A 5,289-nucleotide genomic window follows, 5' to 3' on the forward strand; every position below is an offset into this window, starting at 1 on the left:
GGACCCGGTGGCTTAAAACTCACGCCGGGCGCGTGTGCGTGCGTGCCCAAGATCCCGAGAGGAGAATGGAGGAGAAGGGATTGCGGCGTGACCATCCCCCCTGGGGGGTGATTTCTCGCTTTCTGTCTCTATGTCTCTCTCTGTCTGTCTGGCGAGCGCACGCGCCCTACAGTGAAAATCTCTCCAAAAAAAAAAAAACACACAACCGAACCAGAAAGCCTCAACCTGCAGGAGGGAGAGACGGCCGAGAGAGGCAGGGGCGAGGGCAAGGGGAGAACCAGCAGGCAGGCAGGCTCTGGACCAGGGAACCCTTAGGCTCCACAGGGACGGTGTTTTATGAGTTTCCTAAACTTGCCGCCATGACCCGAAGTGCGTCCTTTGGGTGAACTGGCTCCTGTATGACACACAGACCTGTTTCTCCAGCTGTGGGGCCTAAAGGAAGAGGGAGGAAAAGCATTGGCTGCCCGGCCTTGGTCTGTGACTCAGAACTGAGCCTTGGAAGGGAGGGAGAGGACTGGCCGCTGCCCCACCTGGATGACCGAGGAGGAGGCGCCCAGAGGGGTGTCCCTCAGAGCTGGGTAGGAAACAAAACCCAGCCGACAGGGGTGAGTGGCAGCCACAGCCCATGGGAGGAGAGCTGGATGCACATCAGACCTGCCCAGCTCGTTTGGGGAGCGGTCTCTATGCACAGAACCAGCCGCTGTACCACGGAGAGGACTTGCACCCATCACCCTGCTCAGCGCCTCGCTGCCCCCATCCCCTTTACAAATCAGAGAGACACATGGAAGCTTCTCCCCACCTGCCCCCACCCGGTCAGTCACTCCTTTTCTCATCTAAGTATTTATTTATTTATTTATTTTAATTTGACCAGAGAGGGACAGAAAGAGAGAGAGAAAAGGAAAGTGAGAAAAGCCGTCAGGTCTGGGACTCAAACCCGGTCAGCCATGTGGGAATCCAGCGCTCTTAACCACCACGCCACCTGCCAACCCTTCTTTTTTTTTTTTTTTACCGTATTTATTTATTCAGAGAGAGAGAGAGCAAGAGAGACCCCTCCACAGGGTATTTCTGCCACAGGCCACCCCTGGACCGCATGCCTTCCTAGAGTGCACCGGGAGAGGTCCGGGATGAGAACCCAAGACCGACCCTGTATAGGTCCGGGTGTATGAGTATCGCGCTACTGCCTGGCCCAGCCACTCCTTATGTGGGAAAGGACAACCTGCTCTGAAGAAGGCCTTGTATCCAAACCACCCTGCGTAAGACGGTCACCCAGGTGCGGTCTGCGCAGACTGTGGGGTACCGCGCCGGGGCGGGGGAGGGCAGGAGGCAAGCACGTGCTCACACAGGAGGTGGCCAGGAGGGCATCTTTGGGAGGTGGAAAGAGGCAACTGCAGTGTAATACATAAAGCATGATCTATTTATGTTGTTGTCGTTTTAAGAAAACATAGAGATCTTCAAAATGTTTATGGAAGCTGCATATCATGAACATTTTTCTTTTTACTTTTTCCATCAAGCTAAACTCATAGGGTTGGTTAAGGGAACCAGATCCCACGTGACCAGCTGTGATTTACAACCTAGGCCTGGTGGATTCCCACATGGTCAACTGCAGTTCAAGTCCCAAACCCGGTGGCTTGAAAGGTCACACCGGGCACGTCTGTGTGTGTGCCCAAGATCCCAGGAGGAGAATGGAGGAGACGAGATTGTGGAGTGACCATCCCCCCTGGGGGGTGATTTCTCACTTTCCCTTTCACTGTCTCTAGCTCTCTTTCAGGCAGGTACACACACCCAGTGGCATAAACCTCTAAAAAAGAAAGAGAAAGAAAAGAGAAAGAAAGAAAGAAAACCACGCTGGGTATGTGCATGCCCGAACAGGATGGAGAAACAGAAAAGGGACTGCGGAGCGACTGTGCCTTGTGGGGGGGCTCTTGCCCTCTCCCTCCCTCTCTGTCTCTCTCTCTGGCAAGTATATGTGCCCTCCAGAATTAAAGGAAAAAAGGAAGGAAGGAAAGGAAGGAAGCTATTTCGGTTCCATCTTTTCCTTGAATGTTTTGAAGTTCTCTGTATATACTTTTTTTTCCCAAATTTCCCCGAAAGGGGAATTTTATTGATTACTTTATTCCCTTACAAACAGACCAACTGTAATCAAATGAGGTGAACATTCACCTCAGGATTTTGCCATCTTCATAATAGAAAAGACGAGGCTTAGAACGGGATCACTTGACCCTTTCTCTTATCTCCTCCCAGTTCGCAATGCTTACATCTCTTGATAGCCGGCATTCTCTCAGATCTGCAGTTGGGCTCAACACATTCAAGCCTCAGCACAATCTTCTTTGTAGTTTTTGCCTTTTTCCGGAAAATAGGCTCAGTCTGTCCACCACAGCCGCTCTGCTTCCTGTCATAACGCCGCCTTCCCTGAGCACACAGAGAACCCTGCCCTTTTTGTACTGTGTCACTTTATGAGGTCGGTGCTTGCCACACTTCTTACAGAAGGTCCGCAGGTTTTAGGGACGTTCACCGTCACGACGGTGGGAAAAGATTAAGCTGGGTGTTACTCGGTCATCATACCATGCTGACGAGAAGTTCTCTGTACATTTATAAACGCGTAGATAAACAAACACGTGGAGGGCCCAGCAGATGTCATGGACGTTCAGGCCGGTGAGTCCTGCAGCAGTGCGGTGGGGCAGCAGGGCCGGGCACAGGGGCTAAAAGAATTTACCGGAGACAAATGTGAGCGTGAGCAGAAGTTGCGTGTACTAGCACTCAGGCACGGGGACAGTACCCCGGAGAAACCAGGCAAGGGTACCCTGGGAGACCTGAGCATGTTCGTAGGTCCCCACCTCTTGGTGGGGAGGGTCTCCTTTTTACGGTCTCAATCGCGTGGTGATCGTGTCTCCTCAGTTGGAGGATCTCTCCCTGTTGTCAAAGCTCATTTGGAGGCTTATTTTGGGCCCTAGCGGCTAGTTTGCCTTTGTCCTTAGGTAAGGTCATCATAGGCTCTTTATGAACTCCTGCTTGCCCACCTTCTTACAAACCCTTCACAAGTCCCAGACCTGAAGGCTTGAAAAACACGAGTCCCAAATCCCGAGAGGAGAATGGAGAAGGGATTTGGCATGGCTGTCTCCCCAGAGGGTCATTTCTCAGTTTCTTTGTCTCTCTGTCGCTGTCTATCTCTGGTGAGCAACCGTGCCCCATAGCAAAAATTAAAATAAATAAATGAACAAACCCCTGGAGGGACAGAAGCCACACTTTTCACAGTGTTTCTCCCTGGGGACAGGCGCGAGTGGGTGAGGGAGCGATGGGGTGGAGAGGAGGAGGCATCACTTTTTCCTTCAACGGTGGACATAGAATATATTGTAGAACTTCTTGTTAAAAAGCCCACCGAGGGACCAGCAGTTGGCATAATGACTGTGTCGCTGGACTCCCATGGAGTCGACTATGGTTCAAGTCCTGGCCCTGTCAGCTTAAACTCATGCTGAGTGCATGTGCGTGCATGCCCAAGATCCCGAGAGGAGAATGGAGGAGAAGGGATTGCGGCGTGGCCATCTGCCCTGGGGGGTGATTTCTCACTTTCTGTCTCTCTGTCTTGCTCTGTCTTTCTGGAGAGCACACGCGCCCTATAGCAAAAGTCTTTCCAAAAAAACCCCAAAAATCCCATCGAGGGCAAGCGTGCCGACTCCAGCCTGCTGGTGCGTGACGGCCCCTGCTGTCCCTGGGAACTGCCGGCTGTGGGCAGGAGACCTTGGGTCTCAGAGCTCCCCATTTCTGAGAGCTTCATTTGTCTTTTCACTCCCCCCCCCACCCCTAAGATGGGCCAACCTCGAGGAAACAGGGCTAGAGTCACAGCTGCACAGAGACGCTGAGGCACAGCGCCATGGTGGCTGTCCCCAGGAGGCCTGCCGGCAACGCCATCACTCTTTGCCTGCTTGGGCTGCCTCAGGCCGTCATGTTGTCACCCCCTTGCCTGAGGTTCCCTTGCCACTGGGAGGAACTGACTGCCTGACACTGGGCACTTCCGAAGTTCGGCCTCGGATGTTTTCTTCTGTACCGTGGCTTTCACAAAGACGGCCGTGTGCTGGGTCAGCACTGCACCTGTTTCCCACAGCCACCCCCCTCTCCCCGGTCCCAGGTTGGACACAACAGACGGACATTCAACAGGACAGCTTGGCGAGGCCTCAGACTACAGCATGAACTCGCATCTGGGTAAGCATCTCCTTTCTGCTGTTTCCCCGCTGTGCAACTTCAGACAAGTTTCTTGGCCTCTCTGCTGTTTCCTTGTCTATGCAATGATGACAGTGATTCCTCTCCCATGAGGCTGTTCGGCCAAGACAACATAATGTACACTGCGTGTCCTTTGCTGTGCCTGGCATGACATGAACTTCAAGGTGTGAACGCTTGTAATGGCATTAATAGAGGCCAGGGATCCCCCCCCCCAGGGGTCATCACTGTCACCCAAGTGTGTGCCCTGTCACACGCCTTCACTCTCATAGGGACTTTGCTCCCTATTTGGAGTTTCCACTAGGGGCCGCTGTGGCTGTCCACCCACATCGGGGTCCTCACTCATTTCCTGGAGGTCGCCCTCCAGGTCAAAGGCCATTTCTGCCCCTTCTCCTCCCAGGAGTGGACGTTCCCATCTGGTCACCGCAGCAGCCAACACGTGCATCCTCGTGAGCCACGAGTCTGAAGGCCGCCCTGGTGTGAGTTCACTGCTGAGCCTGAACTCTTCTGGGAAGTCGTGGCTTTGAACCATGCATCCAAGAGGGTCTCAGAGTTCTGACCACAAATAAAGCCTGTGAGCCCCAGGGAAACCCAGGCCTGCCGCCTCCGTGGTGCCCACCGGACTGTCAGGGAGCGCCCTGCTGTGGCAGGGGTGGGCCAGGCAATACCAGGGCCTTGCCAGGCCATAGTCACTGGGCTCATGGGTCCTGAGGGCTTTGCGCCAAGTGTCCTCTCAGGCGTGTGACGATGGACGGGGCCCGCCAGCTCGGTCCTGCCGGGGTCAGGCCTGGTTCCGAGTCCTGAGTGGTTAAGCCCAGAGGGCTCTGGTTTGCCTCGGTGGGAGCCTCTGGCCGCCTGCATTGGCACAGTCAGCTGAGAGGGGCTGGGGGCTCTAGCCCACCCCACAAGGGGTCTATTGGCCTGAGTCCCGGCCCTGGAAAGTAGGAGATATTAGTACGACTCCCTTACCCGCTCCTCACCCCTCCGCTGCCCCACCACGCCCATTCCCCATAACCAGGCGTGGGAGCCCCTCCTGCCCCGCGCACCCTGACTTCCAGTTGGGGACCGGCTTTGTTA

General features: G+C 54.5%; 1 long non-coding RNA gene across 1 annotated transcript; it reads left to right on the plus strand.

The window, feature by feature from the left end:
* Window positions 1-2,453: 2,453 nt before the first annotated feature.
* LOC102496309 (uncharacterized) lies at window positions 2,454-4,945 on the plus strand. Its single transcript, XR_335709.3, has 3 exons — window positions 2,454-2,652; window positions 4,124-4,197; window positions 4,613-4,945. It is a non-coding gene; the product is annotated as an uncharacterized LOC102496309 (long non-coding RNA).
* The last annotated feature ends 344 nt before the right edge of the window (window positions 4,946-5,289 follow it).

Source organism: Tupaia chinensis, unplaced genomic scaffold, assembly GCF_000334495.1.
Source record: "Tupaia chinensis unplaced genomic scaffold, TupChi_1.0 Scaffold000511_1, whole genome shotgun sequence".
Taxonomy (NCBI): Eukaryota; Metazoa; Chordata; class Mammalia; order Scandentia; family Tupaiidae; genus Tupaia; species Tupaia belangeri.